The 8,106-nt window shown below is 36.2% G+C and overlaps 1 pseudogene; it reads right to left on the reverse strand.

The window, feature by feature from the left end:
* Window positions 1-6,202: 6,202 nt before the first annotated feature.
* On the reverse strand, window positions 6,203-6,444 carry LOC109695169 (protein CEBPZOS-like; annotated as a pseudogene).
* Window positions 6,445-8,106: the final 1,662 nt, after the last annotated feature.

The raw sequence follows: 8,106 nt of genomic DNA on the forward strand, positions 1-8,106 counted from the left end.
AGCATTTCTATACACTAACAATGAGCAAACTGAAAAAGAATGTATGAAAACAATTCCATTTACAATAGCCTCAAAAAAAAATCAAATACCTAGGTGTAAACCTAACAAAAGATGTGAAAGACCTCTATAAGGAAAAGTATACACTTCTGAAGAAAGAGATTGAGGAAGACTATAGAAAGTGGAGAGAGCTCCCATGCTCATGGATTGGTAGAATCAACATAGTAAAAATGTCAATACTCCCAAAAGTAATCTATATGTTTAATGCTATTCCCATCAAAATTCCAATGACATTCATTAAAGAGATCGAAAAATCTACCGTGAAATTTATATGGAAACACAAGAGGCCACAAATAGCCAAGGCAATACTCAGTCAAAAGAACAATGCTGGAGGTATCACAATACCTGACTTCAAAGTATATTACAAAGCAGTAACAATAAAAACAGCATGGTACTGGCACAAAAACAGACATGAAGACCAGTGGAACAGAATAGAGGACCCAGATATGAAGCCACACAACTATAACCAACTTGTCTTTGACAAAGGAGCTAAAAATATATGATGGAGAAATAGCAGCCTCTTCAACAAACCTGCTCGGAAAACTGATTAGCAGTCTGCAAAAAACTGAAACTAGATCCATGTATATCACCCTATACCAATATTAACTCAAAATGGATCAAGGATCTTAATATCAGACCACAAACTCTAAAGTTGATACAGGAAAGAGTAGGAAATACTCTGGAGTTAGTAGGTATAGGTAAGAACTTTCTCAATGAAACCCCAGCAGCACAGCAACTAAGAGATAGCATAGATAAATGGGACCTTATAAAACTAAAAAGCTTCTGTTCATCAATGGAAATGGTCTCTAAACTGAAGAGAACACCCACAGAGTGGAAGAAAATATTTGCCAACTATACATCAGACAAAGGACTGATAACCAGAATATATAGGGAACTTAAAAAACTAAATTCTCCCAAAACTAATGAACCAAGAAAGAAATGGGCAAGTGAACTACACAGAACTTTCTCAAAAGAAGAAATTCAAATGGCCAAAAAACATATGAAAAAATGTTCACCATCTCTAGCAATAAAGGAAATGCAAATTAAAACCACACTAAGATTCCACCTCACCCCTGTTAGAATAGCCATCATCAGCAACACCACCAACAACAGATGTTGGTGAGGATGCGGGGAAAAAGGAACCCTCTTACACTGTTGGTGGGAATGTAAACTAGCACAACCACTCTGGAAAAAAATTTGGAGGCTACTTAAAAAGCTAGACATCAATCTACCATTTGATCCAGCAATACCACTCTTGGGGATATACCCAAAAGACTGTGACACAGGTTACTCCAGAGGCCCCTGCACACCCATGTTTATTGTGGCACTATTCACAATAGCCAAGTTATGGAAACAGCCAAGATGCCCCACCACCGACGAATGGATTAAGAAAATGTGGTATCTATACACAATGGAATTTTATGCAGCCATGAAGAAGAACGAAATGTTATCATTCGCTGGTAAATGGATGGAATTGGAGAACATCATTCTGAGTGAGGTTAGCCTGGCCCAAAAGACCAAAAATCGTATGTTCTCCCTCATTTGTGGACACTAGATCAAGCGCAAACACAACAATGGGATTGGACTTTGAGCACATGATAAAAGCAAGAGCACACAAGGGAGGGGTGAGGATAGGTAAGACACCTAAAAAATTAGCTAGCATTTGTTGCCCTTAACGCAGAGAAAGTAAAGCAGACACCTTAAAAGCAGCAGAGGCCAATAGGAAAAGGGGACCAGGAACTAGAGAACAGGGTAGATCAAAAAGAATTAACCTAGAAGGTAACACACATGCACAGGAAATTAATGTGAGTCAACTCCCTGTATAGCTATCCTTATCTCAACCAGCAAAAACCCTTGTTCCTTCCTATTATTGCTTATACTCTCTCTACAACAAAATTAGTGATAAGGGGAAAACAGTTTCTGCTGGGTACTGAGGGGGTGGGGGGAGAGGGAGGGGGCGGAGTGGGTGGTAAGGGAGGGGGTGTGGGCAAGGGGGAGAAATGACCCCAGCCTTGTATGCACATATGAATAATAAAAGAAAGAAAGAAAAAAATTCCAATGATGTTCTTCTCAGAAATAGAAAAGTCAATCATGAAATATGGAAACACAAAACAATCTCAACTAGCCAAAGCAATTCTGAGCAAAAAATCCAATGCTGTAGGCATCATGATACCGGACTTCAAACTATACTACAGAGCCATAACAATAAAAACTGCATGGGATTGGCACAAAAACAGACAGGAAGACCAATGGATTAGAATAGAAGACCCAGACATAAACCCATGCATCTATACCCAACTAATCTCCAACAAAGGAGCCCAAAACACATGAGGGAGAGAAGACAGCCTCTTCAACAAATGCTGCTGGGAAAACTGGATACTCACTTGTACAAGACTGAAACTAGTTCCCTATCTGTCATCCTGTACCAAAATCAACTCAAAGTGGATCAAAGACCTTAATATATGGCCTGAAACTTTGAAACAACTCCAGGAAGTTGTAGAAAATACAACCTGGAACAAATAGGTTTAGGAAACAACTTCCTAAATAAAACTCAAAAGGCTCAACATTTAAGAAAAAGAATGAATAAATGGGACTGCATCAAACTAAAGAGCTTCTGCACAACTAAAAAAGCAGTCACTAGACTCAAGTGACAGCCTACAGAATGGGAGAAAATCTTTGCCACTACTCATCCCCATGACCAATATCCAGAATCTACAGGGGACTCAAAAAACTCAACCCCCAAAGAATCAACATGTCAATGAAGAACTGGGCACATGAATTAAACAGGGAATTCTCAAAGGAAGAGGTATAAATGTCCAATAAATACATGAAGAACTGTTTAACTTCCCTGGTTATAAAAGAGATGCAAATCAAAACAGTTCTTAGATTTCATCTCACCCCAGTTAGAATGGCCATATTTAAGGGCAATAACAACAACAAATGCTGGTGAGGTTGTGGCGAAACAGGAACCCTTATACACTGCTGGTGGGAATGAAAATTAGTACAACCACCATGGAAAGCAGTATGGAGATTCTTCAAAAAAGCTAAAGATAGACCTGCCATATGATCTACTAATACCGCTCCTGGGCATCTACCTAAAGGAACGTAAGTCAGGATACAATAGACACACCTGTACACTGATGTTTATCACAGCACTGTTCACAAAAATCAAGCTTTGGAAACAAGCCAGGTGCCCTACAACTGATGAATGGAAATTGTGATATATATACACAATGGAGTTTTACTCAGTCATAAGGAATAATGACATGTGGTTTGAAGGTAGATGGATGCAATTGGAGGACATCATGTTCAGTGAAGTAAGCCAGGCTCAGAAAGACAAAGGCCACATGTATTCTCTCATACTTGGAAGACAGATACAAAACATAAGCATATACACAAACATAAACATGATCATATACAAACTCATATGTACAACATGTTTGCAGTAGTGGAACTACTCTATGGGACTCGGGGAAAGAGGGAAAGTAAAAGAGAATGATAGAGCATTCATAATATCATAAAACATAACATCTGCTACGGTAAAGAATTTAAAGAAGTGTACTGAAAGCTGTTGAAAAATGCAGATGGGAGGTAAAGGGATAAGGAGAGTGATGGAAGGGGTTGAATGGGCCAAAATAAAGTATTCCCACAGTGGGGATACATTGAGAAACCCCTTTGAACATCAACTCAATTATTAATAGTGAAAAACAGTTTTGTAAAATAGTACAGTGAGTGTGTGGAGGAGTGGGTACAAATGGGTGGTGGAAGGTGGAATGCAGGAGATTAAGGTGAGGGTATATGGTTGATGGACTTCATATAGCTCTATGAAATAGAACAAAGAAACTTCTTGCAATTGTTTTAAGTGGGGCAGGGAGGGGTTGAGGGGACAGATGATGGGGGCAATGTAACTACTGTACAATATAAGTGTAATAGGATTCATCATTATGAATCCCCCCTGTATAATGAGTATATCATAATAAAAATGTTTTAAAATGATAATAAGTTGTTGGCATACTTATGGAGAAATTTGAAGTCTTGTACACTGTTGGTGGGAATGTAAAATGGTATAACAGATATGGAAGTTTTCTTAAAGCAGGACGGAGATTCCCAGCCCCCCCAAAAATACAAACTACCATATGATCTAGCAGTCTCACTTCTGGGATATATATCCCAAAGAATTGAAATCAGAATCTCAAAGAGATGTCTGTACTCCCATGTTAACAGCAGCACTATTCACAATAGCCAAGATACAGAAACAACTCAAGTGTTCCCACAAATGAATGGATTAAGAAAATGACAGTGCATACAATAGAATATAATCCAATCTTTTAAAACAAGGAAATCATGCCATTTTCACCAAATGGATGAACCTGGAAGACATTAGGTTAGGTAAAATATGCCATTTGTATTTTTGTCACATGATCTCTTATCTATTTTACTGCATATGTTTTGGGGGACTTTTTTCCTATTGAATTTCTTTATTTTTACATAGAATAAGGTATAGTCACTGTTATAAAAGACTATACATCTTGCTGTAATTTTATGGTTGTTAAATTTTGAAGTTATAAAATAAACACTAAATACATATTTTTTGATAGAATGAAAAGAAAAATACTGTCTCATGTAGTAAAATAGATTAGAAGAAGGACTTTCCTTTTAGCAATCTAAAAATGTTATTAAGGTTCATACACTGTGTCAGTTAGGAATTTAATTCATTTGGTATTCTCAGACATATAGAACCCAAGAATAACTGTTTTAAATTTACATGTTATTGAATGTTTTTGCTTTATATAAAAATTTTAGGCAATATATTGCCTAAATCAATTTAGTGTGCTTGATAAATTTTATTATGAAAGAAATTTGTCACATAACTCAGGCTTGGATGAATAGATCATTCGTGAAATGTCTTCCCTGAATTACATTTTAATTTCATATGTTGATTTTTCCCCAAGGATTAATAAAACATATGACCATGTAAATGTTTCTATTATGCCTAGAAAACAATTGTATATTGTATACAACATTTGTATATTATTCACTGAGACTATAATATACAAACTCCTGAAAAAATTTAGTCATATAAAAAGTAAATACATCCTTGTTTTATTTTCATACACATATACAAAGTACATCAACCATATTTGCCCTCCTTCACTCCTTCCATTTACCCTCCCCCCTCACTGCTACCCTTGGTGTTTCACCTTGGTATTTCACACGCTTAGTGAATGAATCTATTTCAGACATGTTGTAAGCACATATATATATATATATAAAACACAATTAACCCCCCCGTACAACTAATATATGTTAAAAATGTTTTGAAAAATAAATACCTCTTGAGGAACTAGTAGACTTCCCTTGACAAGATGAGAGAAAGTTCATAATTCACCATATTTTCCCATTTTATTTGGTCCCCAGAGTTTTCAGTGCTAAAGGTAAGGCATTGACTGTCTACTGTTGTCTTTGGTTTCATTGCACAATGGTGATTCAATCATAAAATTAATACATGTTCACTGCAATAATTTAAGCAGTCAGGAATGTATGACTTAGACATAAAAGCCCCACCCTGCACTTTCTAATCCACATTCTGAGAAGTCACTATTGCACACTTGTAGAGAATATCCTTTCAGAGAGCCCCATCCTACAGCCAGCAGTGTTTTAAAAAATAATTTAAATCATGGCACATAGCGATGTTTATGTTGCTTTCCTCATTTCATTCCATCTTCTTTTGTTCGACATTGTGCACAATATTTATTTTCCCATGTTACTTCCTACAAACAGGACTTTTCTGGATATTGTCTCTGACAAGTTCTTCAATATGTAGGCTTAGCCTCACTGCCAAATGCGTCCAGAAGCCTCTGGATTTCAGGCTCGATGTCTATTCCTTTTTCTATTCTTTTCTTTTTTCTTTTGAACTAACAAGCACCTCTTTATTTTCATAATACAAACAAAAGTTCATTGAAAGCACAGTAATCATATCTTCAGTCAACTTTTTCATAGTCCAAAGAATAAGGCCTCTGAATTAAAACTGACATTTTGTCTTAAATATTCCAAACCCCATCCATGTCATCTTTGGAATTTTAATCTTGAACAATACTATAGTATTTCTTCTTCTAAGGGCAAATTCTGGTCAGTGGCCAATTTCTTAATTTTTGCTACCCATTCATTTTTCTTGGTCTTGCTCTCTGGTTCCATACATTTTAGACTGTTCAATAGATTTGTAATAAACTTCCAAGATGAAGGGCAATTTCTTCTTATTGTTTGCCTGAAATCTTGGCTTGTGTTCATCTTATTAAACAAAAAATGTGCTCCAAAAATGTCCATAAGTTCAGCTACTTAACCTCCTTTAAAGATCTTCTTTGCTAATGGTTCCATGGCATAGGCCATCCTGAGCCCTACACACGGTACCGATTCCTTTCTCTTATTTGTTAGTACCTGAGCCAAAAACCCGATTTCCTAATACCCATGTGGGGAAAGATGAAGGTGGAAGGAGAGTGAAGATGACATCTTTCAAAGGCAGTCGGATCTCCCAGGCTTCAGGGCGACTCCTTTGTCAATACAGATGTTACAGCTGACACTGGAAGAGTCAGCTCTGGGATCTAGACTTTGATCCGTGAAACTCATGGCTCCATACAATTAGAGAAATAACTTTAGGTTTCAACAATGCCATCAATCATACTAATTAGGATTCTGAAACACAGGCCTATTTTCTTAATTGCATGAAGAAACGAGAGTAATCTGACCAAGTTGTTAGTTGAAATTCTTAAAGTATTATTTGCAAACAAAGAAAAATCTGTGAACTAACTTCTAAATTATTCCAGAAGACAGATTTTTTTGAGGAAATAGATTAAACCATGAAAGCAAAGTTACTTAATTTCTCCACTAATAGTTTAAAAAGGTAATGAGTTTTTAACTTGACTTTTATGATGCTGAGTAGTCACTTGCACAATTATGAATATTTTGGTAGTTACATATTTTTCTTTCTTTTTATTTAATGGAGTTTGACTCATGGCCTTGAGGTTGCTAGGCAGGCACTCTACCACTTGAGCCACACTCCCAGCCCTTTTTTGCTTTAGTTATTTTTCAGATAGGATCTCACTTTTGCCTGGATGAGACTTGGTCTGTGATCCTCCTACCTACACCTCTCATGTAGCTGGGATTACAGGTTTGAGCCACCATACCTGGCCAGATAGTCTTATATTTTTCTAACAGCATTCTATCATTGTATTCTCCAAAGAGTCAATTGTAAATTATAATATGGTATTAAACTTGTAAAATGCATATTTATTCATTACTTTAAAAAGTGAAACACTGAGGAAAGTGTGATATTGTAAGCTTCTGCCCTATAATTCAGATTGGTGAAGTTTATTTGGTTTCTCTGTTAATGTCTGGCATTAAAGAAATGTTTCATAGAGATGTAGAATGAAGTCAGGAAACACTATGGCTGAGAGATATAAATATTTACAATTTTTCTTCTGCAAGTTTAGAGGTTCTATAGGTTCTGTTATTTGTGCTTATTTTAGAAATGACAATACAACAACCAATTTCTCTAACTCTTAGATAGCACAGGTGTCTTAAAGTCCTTTAGCACATTTTATGTACACTATATATGTATTTGTTGTGTATTTAATTGTTCATTATTTTTTAAGTTCCAAGGGTAATAGTATACCTACTGAGGATATTTTTCATCTCACTGTTCAGGGTACATGGAAAGCTGATCTTTACTATCTGTTGAGCCTGTGCAGAGATCATAATGACAGCAACCTGCTTTCTCCTACTGTAGCTCAATGTGTTTGTGCACAAAATTATAAGGTTATTATAATATTTGAAGTTTAACATTTTAAGAACTTTTGCAATGAAGTCTTTAGGGATGACATCAGACTGCAAATATGGGAGATTTGGGAGTTTTTACCTGAATATAAATGTCAAATCTGGAGGTCCAATACAAAGATGCTCAATTTGTATCCCATGTGATCAGCCTGGATAGTGCCAGATTTCCTGATTTCACTGTCAGGCAAATATGTATAGTCACAATTTCCAATACTCCTT

The sequence above is a fragment of the Castor canadensis genome, chromosome 8, assembly GCF_047511655.1.
Source record: "Castor canadensis chromosome 8, mCasCan1.hap1v2, whole genome shotgun sequence".
In the NCBI taxonomy this organism is placed as follows: domain Eukaryota; kingdom Metazoa; phylum Chordata; class Mammalia; order Rodentia; family Castoridae; genus Castor; species Castor canadensis.